This window comes from Petaurus breviceps, unplaced genomic scaffold, assembly GCF_028583685.1.
Source record: "Petaurus breviceps papuanus isolate PSGF00001 unplaced genomic scaffold, PetGlider_PUasm1.0 126, whole genome shotgun sequence".
In the NCBI taxonomy this organism is placed as follows: domain Eukaryota; kingdom Metazoa; phylum Chordata; class Mammalia; order Diprotodontia; family Petauridae; genus Petaurus; species Petaurus breviceps.
This window is the reverse complement of record NW_027185655.1, coordinates 71263175-71276538: the sequence shown is the minus strand read 5'-3', so window position 1 is coordinate 71276538 and position 13364 is coordinate 71263175. Positions and strand designations below refer to the sequence as shown.

The 13364-nt window shown below is 34.0% G+C and overlaps 1 long non-coding RNA gene across 2 annotated transcripts in view; it reads right to left on the bottom strand.

Moving 5' to 3' along the window:
• Positions 1 to 9369: 9369 nt before the first annotated feature.
• The window catches only part of LOC138167997 (uncharacterized), a 65951-nt gene continuing 61956 nt past the window's right edge, over positions 9370 to 13364 (bottom strand). For both annotated transcript variants that reach the window (XR_011170016.1, XR_011170015.1), the window contains 2 exons: positions 12875 to 13005; positions 9370 to 11264 (listed from right to left, as the gene is read on the bottom strand). This is a non-coding gene — a long non-coding RNA (uncharacterized lncRNA). The remainder of the gene's footprint in view (positions 11265 to 12874; positions 13006 to 13364) is intronic.

Here is a 13364-nt window from a genome sequence, read left to right as displayed (position 1 = left end):
CAGCACACCAGGTATAATTTTTTTCAAAACGCGGACACATATTATTTAGAGGGCAAATGACAGGGATTGTAACTAATGTAAGTGCAATGTGGCCTGTGCCCGCAGTGACCTTGCCTCTGTCATGGGATAATGTGTGCCAGCCATCTCAGTGAGGGAAACAGTGTCTAACATTTCTAAAGGTTCTTAATGCAATAAAATGGATCATAAAATATTAGAGTTAAATTTGCTATGCCAAGCTTCATGGGCTGACATTAAGTGGAATTTATTGAGGTGAATGGGCATTGGCTAAGTCCCTTGCCAAATCATTTGAGACTTGTTTGGCCCTGGGGAGAGAGTTCCAGATTAGGGTAGGCTTAAGAGCTCCACTTTGGTTCATAAAAGATGTGAAAAATTTGGCATTATCTGAGTTGCTCCCTGATCCATAATGGCTTCAGGAAACAGAAGGATTTCTGAGGTTAACCCAAATGTTCAGTGAAGAAAAACTGACGTCAAGGTAGGAGAAATCATTGACCAATGTTTGATTAGCCAAAACTAGCTGATTATATCTGCATTTCTCATCATGTCTACGTGTCTCTGTGTGTGTATACACAGAGAGATATACACATATGTGTGTATATATGAACCTATATAGATATTTGATATGTGTCTGTGTGTGCATTATTTCTCCTTTCCCCCTCTGACTCCTTTAATAACACCCCTAAGGGAAAAGTATTAAGGGGTTTATCTTTGTGAAGCAGCTTCAGAAGGCAGAAGTTGACTCACAGCCAAATTGAAGTGCCAATAGCATCTTTGTAAATCTTTCAGAATGATATGCAGAGAGTTAGCAACAGTGAAGTCAGTGGGGTGATGCAAAAAAAAAAAAGTGCCAATATGAATTCCTTGATACAATAGAAGCTGCGGGTTCTATGGGGTATGGGGTCATTTGATCACATTATATTTTGGCAAGATTGAGATACCTTTCTTCTACTTTATGGAGACATATTTTGGGGAGTATGGCTTGAAATATAGTTTTCTTTAACACTGCGGACATCTCCCTTTTTTTCTTTCCATATTAATACAATGTCATTTAGGAAACAATTAGAAGTTTCCATGTATAAAAAATCTTTTTTTTAAATTAGATGGTATATCTGTAAATTCTAGAACAGGGAGGTGGGAACCTGCAGCCCCAATGCCACATGTGGCCCTCTAGGTCTTCAAGTGCAGCCTTTTGACTGAATCCAAGTTTCACAGAACAAAGGGAAACAGTTAAACAGAAGCCAAAAGATAGTGGGTCTTCAAATTTATCCATATCTTCTGAAGGCATGGTTAAGATAGGATAACTCAACTACATGAATAAATAGAAATAATTGAGGAAAATCCAATTTTAATTCCAAACTTATACCAGAAGAGTTAGAACAATTCACCATTCCATCAAGTATGCCCTTCTATTTATAAGTCCTTCAAAAAATTATTTCCAAGTTGTTTTTTCACCTTTTCTAATTTGTTCCATGTTCCATAAAAACTCAGTTTTAATTCATATATTTTTATTAGTCATTTGGAGCATATGCTAAATTATCACTTATAATTTGAAACTTTTTTTGGTTTGCTCACATTCTTTGATTATTTTTGGAACAGTTCTTGATATAATTTATTTGAATTTCCTATTCTGATACTCTTTTATCAGTGATATTTAATGCAAATATTTTTCCACTAAGCAGTTGCTCATTTTGTTTATTTTCATTGATTTTATTTTTGAAATGGCTCTGACCCTTCCCCCACCTCTTGCTGTCTCTAGGCTAAAAAGTTCCTGAAACTGCTGCTGCAGTCATGGCTGCTACAGCCACCTCCAACTTCTACCATACTATGTTCTAGGCTGGCACCTGGCACTTTAGTATCACAGATCTCTCCTTCTGGTCGCCTAAATTGTCTTAGGCTGGGAAAATATTTCATTTTGTTGAATCTGCCACTCCAAAATTTGATTTGAGGTGTTATGTTAAAGTTGTTTAGAGGGGAATGTTGAGAAATTTCAGCTGAGTTGTTGCCTGTTCTCTGCCATCTTGGATCTGCTGACTTGTAAATAGACTTCTTATCATCAGTCACTTCCTTTGTGGCTCCATGGATATTGTTTCATTCCTTAACCCCAGCAGATGATTCTCTTTAACTTTATCCCACAGGGACTGGATGAAATCTATGCCTCTAGAGAGTCAATTTAGATTAATTGATATCAATTATCCCATTGAGATATTGGGGCAGTACAACTCTGAGGCCCCTATAATTGGGGTTTATTATGAAACTAGAAATCTAAAAATACAACTAACAAGCAGAACATCCTCTTTTGAGACTTAGGCTGAGCAGGGGTATATTATAATTAGGAGAACCAATACCAATATGATACTGAGCTTATTTTTCTGCAAGTATTACCTTGTGTTGGGTCTTTTCCATATTTATCTTCCTTTCATGATTTTTTTCCTTCTCAGTGGGAATATTTGTTTCTTTGTTTTCTTCATGGGGTTTCTTGCAAGGTTAAAAAGGGGGAGCTATACTATAGGTTATTTCTCAGTCTGCCATGTTCCCAGGATTCTGGGTATTTATTTTATAATCTTTAAAAAAATGACTTGTATTTGTCATTTCTCTAAATATCATTTATATAGAGATGTAAAATTAGTTGTCTGACTAGTGTCATGATGCCAGTCACATGATTCACAAGGTCACTTTAAAATGATCATAAACTTGAATTGCAGTTACACATTCAGTGAGAAAAGGAAAACAGAAAATTGCCTTCCAAATTTAATTGTACCACAATGACCTAAGAGATAGCAATTTTTAACTTTTTATGAATTTTAAAAAAACATTGCCTCAAACTTTTCAAAGAGGTGATTGATGGAAGTCTCATCTTTTTTGAGTACAGGTGAGTCACTATTTCTGAAATTCTATAATATAATCATCAATATTTTTGTGATCTGCATTCACAGCTATATCAGACCACAATGTTATAAATATTCATAAACTTTTGTGTTGTGAACTAGTTTGGAGAGGGGGGAGCACAACAGAATAGATATGCCAAGAGTTATTTGCAACTGGTTATAATATTGCACATACCAATTGGAAAAGCCACATCTGCCTACTTAAGGCCCTTGTTATCTGACAACCTCAATAGGAATGAAATTATTATTTTGTTTTTCATTCAATTCCATTTTTCCTCACAGTTTTCCTTCTTGGGTCACTCTAGCCACCAAAGTGTTTACAAGTAATAATTTTAAGAAAATATAAGATATCAGAAAATAGGATTCAAGAGTGAAGAGAGTAGGGAGGAATTATTTCAATCAAGATACTACTCAGTGATAAGTCTTGTGACCTAGAAGAAAACAATTCTTGTGTATAAATTAATCCAGCATAAGTCCATATTTCGAAGAATTATATCTCCTGAAAGTCAGAGGCTATCTCTCTGAATATACATGTGCATAGGTGCCTTTTACTTTTTCACCTTGGGATCTATGTTTAATGCAACATTTACCCATATCCCTCTTCAGGACTGAATTATGTGGATGTTGCTGATGCTTCTATTTTGTTCTCAAGTGTCAAGATTTTTATGACTGATATTTTTGTAAGCTATGGTACATTTTACACAACACATAATTCCAATAGAAATGATAAACTTTTTGTTTTCAATATTTAAATATGTTTTTACAGTCAAATGAGTTAACATGTAAAGCACCTCGCAAACTGTAAAGCACTATATATATATATATATGTATGTATTTATGTATGTATAGTAGTCATAGTAGCAGTGGTAGTACAATAAATGTTGATCATGTGACTAAAAATGAACCTATTTTTGGAGAGTATTCAATTCTAAACCCAAATCATGTGCCATGGAGATAATCTGATTTCAAGTTTTCTCCTTGACCATATGGCACAGTGGCAGCTAGGTAGCACACTGGATAGGTTGATGGACTTGGTGTCAGGAAGACCTGAGTTCTAATCCTGCCTTAGACACTTGCATATGACCCTGGGCAAGTCACTTAATTTTTATATCCTCAATTTTCTCGTATATAAAAAGAACATAAAAATAGCACCTACCTCATAGGCTTGTTTTGAGGAGCCAATGAGATAACATGCAAAGGACTTCTCAAAATTTAAAATATCATATATAAATGGCCATTATCATGGTGGTTGTTGTAGGTATAAATCAAGGTGCTGAATTCTGAATTTTGATCCTTCCTAAAAAGGAAAAGGCAGTCTTAAAATATCCTGTAATTAGGGTAAAGTTTTCCTGGTAATCACAATACATTTCTACTTTGGAGGAAATATAGAGATTAAAAAAAACACTTGCCTTCTAAGTTTGCTGTGAGAATAAAATAATATAAGTAATGTGCTTTGTAAACCTTGAAGTTCTACATAAAGCCTAGTTGTTTATCATCATTGCTGCTTTTGCTCTCATTATTATCTCATCAAATTAGAGCACTTCAACTCCAAACTCTATAACAATTTAGTACTGTTAGGATATGATTTTGAGGGGAAAAAATACTGAACATTGCTAAAAAGACATAATAACAAATAGTTTTATCCTCAAGCACTTAGGACTTTTGTCTTTGCTTTTTAGAGTATACTGAAGATAGAACAGGATTACAAGATGCTTGCTTTTGGAGAGATTTAAGTAATGTTTGTTACTATTTTGGTGATATTCTTTATTATTATTCTACATTTTTCAGTTGTGGGGGAAATGTACTATAAATAACCCATTCATTCATTTTCTTGGTTTTCAGAGTCAACAAGTATTGGCAAAGCAGTTGTTTGCTGAATAAAATAAGCATTTAGATATGTCAAGAGAATGATAGGGATAGGGAATAAACCTGTGATTTCATTAGTTTAAGAATCTCCTGGGTTAGGAAGTACTGTTGAGCAATACAGATCAGCAATTTTCCTCAAATTTAATGTCTGAGGGAGTTGCATAAAACACTGAGATGTTAGGTGACTTGCTGAGGGTCCTATAGCCAGTATATTAGCAATGGCAAAATTGAAGCCCAAATCTTCATGACTTTATAGCAGCTCTCTATCCAGTTATCCCCCTTTCAAATGGATAGTGGATCAAAGATTGATAGAGGAAGAGACATTAAAAGTCATCTTGGACACTGTCTCATTCCACAGTGAGGAAATTGAGACCCAGAGCGGTTGTAGCAAGTGACAAGGTAACGCAGGTAAGTGGAGGATCTGAAATCTGGACCCAGCAATCTTTTCATGACAAATGAATAATCTGTGCCATAGTTAATGATCATACATGTATATGCATTTGCTACATAATCTGTTCTAACCACAATGAAGGGGAAAAATTGAACATAAGAGGAAAAATAAGAGAAATATATTGGCTTGTAATTCCAAAGCATTTGAGAAACTTGCCCTGTGCTTCTACTAAAACCAAACAATAGTCAAGATCTTAATTGAATATAACCTCGTGAAGACTAAAATTCTGGAACACAATGCTCCAAACATTGTAGAAGGAAGAAAGACTTTAATTTAGCTATAAAAATTCAAATTTTTGGTTTTCTTTGTAATATTCCTGTCAAGGATTCATACTTATTTTTCAGCTTCCCTCTTTGTATCTCTAACTATTTTTCCTAAGTGTCTTATTTATCACATCCAATTTTGTCAGTCTCATAGTCAGTGCTGTATATAATTGATTATAGAGATTAGTAAATTGAAAAGATTATTTTTTCCAAGTGTGCTTTCAGGGATGCTTTTGGCATGTTCAGTTATTTTTCTCAAGTGCTTCTGTATGTATTCCCATCTAGCCTTGGAATGGAAATCCATTTTCACATTGAAAATTAAAGTCTGAAAATAGGTTTGAACTATTAGTATAGATTCTTTTTTCTGTTTTTTTTTTTTAATTTGCCAAAATGTGAGTAAATCATCCTCCACAGTGAGGGAATTTTTTCCCCTGCTAAAAGAAGCAAACTGTGGCTTGCTAGATTTCAACTTCATTATTTTTTTCTAAAATTACATTTAAATTTTTTAAATATAAATTTCTATGGGATTGATTAGACTAATACTGCATGTATACATCTCTGACTTTTTGAGCACTTGAGAATCCAGTTGAAACTTGAAGTTTACTACTGAATTTATTTGAAATGCATTACTTGTTTTCCTTCTGTCATTGTTTTAGACTGAATTTTCTCTATCTCTCTTATCTATCTCTTTGATAAAAGTCAGGACTGGCCTCTGATAAGTTTCAGAAAAGTCCAGATTCCAGTATGTACAGAGGAAAGAGCCTTGTCTCTAGAATAAGGAGGCCTATGTTCCAGTTCTCCCCTCTGATGCATAAACTTGGGCAAGTTATTTAATATTTGTAGACTTCAGTTTCCTTGTTTATAAAATGAAGAAAATTTGATCAGATAACCTCTGGGCTCTCTTCCAGCTCCAGATCTATGATCCTGATCCTTCTTCAGATATAAAACCTATTCACCTGAATTATTCTTGATATATTTATTGCAGCATAAGCATGAAATAATGAACTTTTGAAACAACTAGTGCCTTTAGGCACTAAATTCAAATGCCATAAAATAGCTAGCATTTATATAGCACTTTAAGTTTTGCAAAGAATTTTATTAATATTGGCTTATTTTGTCCTTGTGATGACCCTTAGAAGTACATTATATTTTGATTCCCATTTCAGAGATGAAGAAACTGAGGCAGTCATTTAGGGACTTTCCTAGGGTTATTCAACCACTATGAGTTTGAAGCCAGATTTGAACTCAAGTCTCCCTTGATTCGAGGTCTAGCACTCTCCATCTCTGAATCCCAGACAGGAAAGTGGAGTTGGAAGTAGATAAATTGACTCCACTGCCACATGAATCAAGTAGAAATGGATAAATACTCTTCAAGGAACTATGTTTCATCTTAAGTATAAGATGAAGGTCTACTCAAAATGGGAATGATAAAAGAAAAAGAGAAAGAGAGAGAGAATATTACACACCTGAAGGAGAAACAGAAAACTAAGACTCCTAGTAGAATGAAAGTTGATACTGAAAAAAGAAAAATATATAGTTTAAAGATTGCATTTTAAGGTATATTTTCTATGAAAAAGAAAAAAAATCATCCTTTTCTTGTTTCTGAAATACATAAATTCCTAAGACAGGCTTGCGAAACACACAAGGTTTTACAAAAGACATCACCTCTGTCCTTTGGCTGCTTAAGCCCATAATCCCACTATACATAGAATGTACTAGTTCATTTCCAAATCTAACATGAAATTTGAGGAAGGAAAAAATTGCAAAGTATGTCACAAGTACATATCTCCAAGTTTGTTCTTTTAAGTAAAGACAACGGTTTGTGCACAGTCCTATTAATTTGGTAACCCTGACAAAAACCAGAGGCATTTTAAGAGCTTAAAGAGCCAGGCCGACCTCACCTTCAGACACTGAATATAATTGAAGACAATTTCAGCTTCCATTAGAGCTTTGTTATGTACTGGTCCTGTCAGAAAACTGAGATAAGCCTTGTATCTTACTAAGACAAAAAGGCAGCAATTCATCTGCGTTCATTTCATTTTGACACCTGCTGGTGGAGGACATGGAAAGAGAATATTTGACAGCATATGTTTTGGGTAACTGTTACTAATGGCAGACTTTCTACCAGTCTTTCATTTCTTTGCATAAATGAAGGTCATATTGCCAGTACCATCTCTTTTCTATGAGGTTTGTATGTGTTTATGCAGACAGGTGAGTCAATAAATATAAGACCCAGCCCTCCTCTAGATTCCCCCTACCATAAAACTTCATGAAAACATATTTATTGTTATTTGTTTTACTTAAAGAAAAAAAATTAAAAGAATTGATGCATATACACATACACACAGTCATGAGAGATAGATATGCACTGCATTATTTGAAATGTTGACCTAATTAAATTACAACATTTTGCCCATAATTTTGTGCCACTATCAGGTTTTATCTGTAAACATCCTAATTCTCTGAGTTGCATGTTTTGTATATAGGATAGAAATAGGGCCTGAAGTTGTGGTTTCATAAAGAAAGGGAATACACAGGTAAGCAAACCTCTTCTACCAATTTAAGTTAGCAAGTTTTCTATCCAACTCTTAGATTGTTTCTTTGGGGTCTGAGAAGTTTAATTGTCTTGTTCACGATTACACAGCCAGCCTATATCAAAGAAGAGACTTGAAACCAGATTTCCTGGCTTCTAGGCCAGTTGTCTCTATCCACTATATCATGCTGCCTGTCCAGTTTAGAAATAAGAGAAGTGATTCATGTTTTAGATAAAATGAGTCATATAAACTTATTTTCTTTTCATACTTTCACAGGTGAATAGATTAAATATAAATAAAAGAATATATGTTTTAATATAAAATTATTTGTGGATGTATTCGTTTATTGAATTAAATAAATTATTTTGATTGTCACAGGGTACATGAACATGCTCCAGAGAGTTTGATAAAAATATAAAGGTATGACTGAAATAAAATAATTCAACTTTTCAGTGGTGGATGTATGCCTTTAATAATGCAGGTTACAAAATCCTTTCTATACCTGAGCATACTGTTGTCATGAAAAGGAAGGAAGGAAGGAAGGAAGGAAGGAAGGAAGGAAGGAAGGAAGGAAAATGAAAGAAGGAAATCAATCATGTTGGTCAATTTCTAGAAATGATCTGCTTGCTATTATCTAGTTTGACCTGACAAAAAAACTCCATGATGATGAACCCAGTTTTTAATGTAAAAAGCCATGTATGATAATAATATACTTTGATTCATCAATGGATCATTTACCTTATCAATGTGGACATTCTCTCCAACAATGGAGTCCCCTTCCTTGGTGTCTTGCCACACTCTTTATTTCTTTGAACCTCTTACTTGTAACCTATAGTAAATTAGCCACAAGATATAGGGCGGGGTGGGGTGGGATGGGGGGAGGTATTTCAGACCTTACTCTAGATTGTTTAGCACCATTACCAATGGAGCTAATAGGCCCTCTATTGACTATCTTATAACTATCCCACTCTCTTTCCTCTTCCTATAACTGAAGCATAAAGGAGAGGCGGGATATGTAAAATGGTTCTATGACGTGAAGTACATATCTTTTCTAATATTTTAATAAAACACCAACAGAATAGAGTCCTTAAATGACAGAAACAATAGTATTTAGAACAATTAAACCTTGTACATAGTTTGCAAGCCCTCAACACAATTGAACCAAAGTTAATTCTAATAATTAAATTATAAATATTCTATGTTAAAGGTATCAAACAGTTAGCAGACCAAATGCAGCCCACAAAATTTCCAAGTGTAGCCCCAAAACAGGCAAAATTAACAATATAAATCAAAATATAGTAAAACATAGATAATGTTAATATGTGGGCCTAAATTAATATGTAGGCCTCAGAGATCATTATATACAGTTTGGTGGCCTGTTTCTATTTGGATTTTGGACCACTGTTCTATACAAATATAGACTATAGGATATCACATATTATGAATTCCTCTGGAAGTTAGTAGCTTTGATATTAAATATGCTAATATCCGCATTCAGTAGATGGTTTTAAGCATTATTTCCATACTAAATATTTATTTCTGGTGATATTTTATAGGAATACCATTTTATTTATGTTATAAAAAGTTGTTCATAGTCATATGACTCTGTAGAAATATGTATAATTATTATTGACTAGAAGGAACTGGATAATGTATAGACTTGGGGGAATCTTATATCTTCCATAGCTTTGAGACACATTTGTGAAGCTCAAAATGTTGTCTGCCAGAGAAAATCAACTGAAATGCCTGCCTATTATTGCCTTTTCATGTTTTCAGTAAGAATTTATTTAGAGTGAATAAAAGAGTAGACATTGTAGGTCATTAGTTCTTGATGCTTTCTTGAACCCTTTTTGGGAGATACTAGGTTTTTTGTTTGATTTATTTTTGTTTTTCTCTGGGTTTTTTTCTCCTTTTTCTTTTGGAAATTTTCCCTCTATAATTATATCTTGAAAACTAATCCTTAAATGCCTTTGAATTTTAAGTTGCTAATGATCAAAGATCATATTGACTTATTCCAGAGGATATTAACATGATTTTCATAAAATTTCTTCATTTTTCTTCTGCAAATGATATTGGTGCAGGAGACTCATGATAGTTATGGTGCTTATATTCATCTTTAGCACTGAAAAGCAAGATGATCAATTACCCCACAGAAAAAGATATATCCTATTACCCATGAGTGCATGATGGCACTAAACCCAAGCAACTCTTTTACTCTGATCTCTCAGGACAACCTTCAAGCTATCCTTCCAATTAGCTGCAATTTCTTTGTGTTTTATGATTCCATTTATAGGAAGAATTTCGATATGAATGCAATTCATTTCTTCTCTCAACTCTTTGGTCTCATAAATATTAGAACTTATTTTTAGAAGAACTATTCAGTTCTTATTGCTCTTTGTATCTTTTTTGTTCATTGAGTCCTTATCACTGTGGAAGTTAAAGAGGGTCACACAGAATTCAGAAATATTTAGGTGTCTCTTCATTGAATATCCTTTGTCAATTCACCTTGTTGCTATCTTTCTGGTGATGAAATTTTGTATAATTATCCATGTTGAATTCCACATAACAGTTTCAGTCGGTCTGTGCTTGAACCCTTTTCAGCTTACTGAAAATATAGAGCTTTCATTCCTTTGGCAAGGACACTTATTCTTGTTCAGTCATTTTAGTCATGTCCAGCCCTTCATGACCCACTTTTGGGGTTTTCTTGGCAAAGATATTGATGTAGTTTACTATTTTCTTCTCCAGTTCATTTGCAGATGAGGCAAACATGGTTTAATGACTTGTCCAGGGTCACACACATAGTGCTGAAGCTAGATTTGAACTCATGAAGATGAATCTTTTATTTGTTTAACTTCACAATCCTATTTGGGGTTTTCTTTTATTTATTCATTTCAATGATATTTTATTTTTTTCAACAATTATATGTCAAGAAAACTTTTAGCATCCACTTTTATAAGATTTTAAGTTCCAAAATTTTCTCTCTTCCTCCCCTCCCCTTTTCTGAAAATGGTAGGCAGTTTGATATAGTTTTTACATGTGCTATCATAAAGATGAATCTTAATGATTCAAAGTTCACTTCTCTATCCACTGTACCACCTAACTGTTAGAGACATTCATATGAGTAATTAGAAGAGTCTTTAGTATAGTATACAGTTTCAATGCAAAATTTAGTTGTCTTGAAAAATTACATCTTGGATATAGTAGATCCATAGATTTGGTATGAAAGGCATAGTCTGAGGACAATCTTCTAGAGATGGATACAAAAAATAGATAAGTATTATTAAAACTTTCACAATTATTAAAAACAATTATACATACTCACACATAGACACACATAGACACCCCTACACCAGTACTTGAATTGTTAGATTGTTTTAAAGCATTTGGTAACTAAAAAGATCATTGTATGCTGGTAATACCTAAAATATATGTGAGGCTTGGGATTCTGTTTGTAGCATTTGACTTTCAGAAGAATAAAAGCTATACTAGTAATTTTTTTTTTTAATTTTGAAATTTCTTTCATCGGGGTGGCCAGGTAGCACAACGAGTAAGAGTACCGGCTCCAGTGTCAGGATGACCTGGGGATCAAGTCTGGGCTCAGACACTCAGCATCACATCCAGAAATAACTGGCCATGTAACCTTGAGCAAGTTACTTAACCCCGATTGCTTAAAAAAATTTTTTTTCTTTCATCATTGGATTTCAAAATTAGGTTTAATCATTGCCTTCAATTTTAATATTTCTTGTAATAAAAGTGACTATAAATTGATTTAGAAAGCATTTATTTTGTCAGCTACTATTTTGGGAAAATTAATCTCATTTATGTCATGTGCTTCATAATATAGAATAAAATTGATGTTTAGCTTCCATTTATGTAAATAGGATTTCAGAAGACCGTTCATAAGAAGTATATTTTTTTAGTAATTTTTATAGTTTTTATAGTGTCCAAGTCAAGAATGGATCACTATAAAATAAAAAAGGTAGCTTAACTACATGCTGAAAGAATTCTGCATGTTTAACCACCTATCAGACAGCATGCAAAGATATACACTTGTGTTTAGTAGCAAAGACTAAGAGCATTGGGTCTTTCAAATAGACTGTAATTAGCATAAATAATCCATTTCAATGGGATTTCAAAACAAAAAAGAGCTGTGCACTTAAAGCTTTAAAATGTAATTGCAATCTGTATAATATATTCTCTAAAATTTACAGTGAATGACAGAGAAGTGAGTGACAGAGTTTAATGTAAGCATTTATGAATTTTTTTAAATGAAGATTTGTTTCAAAATTTCATCCCAAAGTAATTGTGAACCTTTTTTTGTTTTTATTTTCTCCATGCCCAATTTCTTCATTCATTTTGCACAATAGAATGCTCCCAAGTACACCTTTTGCATATACTAAAGAGAATTTATTTTCTTATAGAAATCATGCCGAATATGTAGAAGCTAAAAATTGCTGGAAGCTATTATGGTTTCTCTTACCTTTCTAGACATTATCCTATGCCACTAGCCACACCTATTTTGTATTGGCTTATCCCTCTAAGATTGCTACAGTTTGTCCAAAATATTCCAATATGTAGAGTGAATAAAATATATCCTCCAAAGTTTGACATTAAAAGCTTTTCGCTGACTGTCACTAATCTTGCCAGTCTCATTATACATTGATCCCATTTACTTATTCTACTCCTCTATTCAAAGTGGGTACCAGACACTGAGGTCCTTACTCAAACTAAACTGCCAGGCATTCAATTCAGAGAGTGCAACTCTCTGCTTCAGAGAGTTCTACTCCAATGGTCTGGCCATGTTGTTCAAATGCAAAATGTACACTTGCTAAAAAGACGGTTTTATGCAGAACTCACACAGGGCAAGTGGTCATGAAGAAGTGATACAAGGACATTCTCAAGAACTTTAGAATTGATTGTGTGACATGGAAAACACTGGTACAGGACTTCTCAGCATCATGTGTCCACATGAGATAAGGTGTTGTGCTCTATGAACAAAGCAGAATTGAAATAGTTCAAAGGAAATGCAGGATGCACAAAAATAGAGTATCTACCACAAATGTTCACATGAACTATTTGTGCCTGACCTGTAGTAGAACATCCAGAACTCTTACTGGTCTGATCAGTCACAGTCAGACACATTGTAATTTTACCCTAGCATAGTGATGCCACTTTGGTCCTCTTTGAGAATAAACAACAACAACCACCCCTTGCTATTTCCAATATAGGAAATTCCATTTTTTTCCTCCATGCCTTCCTTCCTTCCTTCCTCCATTCCTTCCTTCCTTCCTTCCTTCCTTCCTTCCTTCCTTCCTTCCTTCCTTCCTTCCTTCCTTCCTTCCTTCCT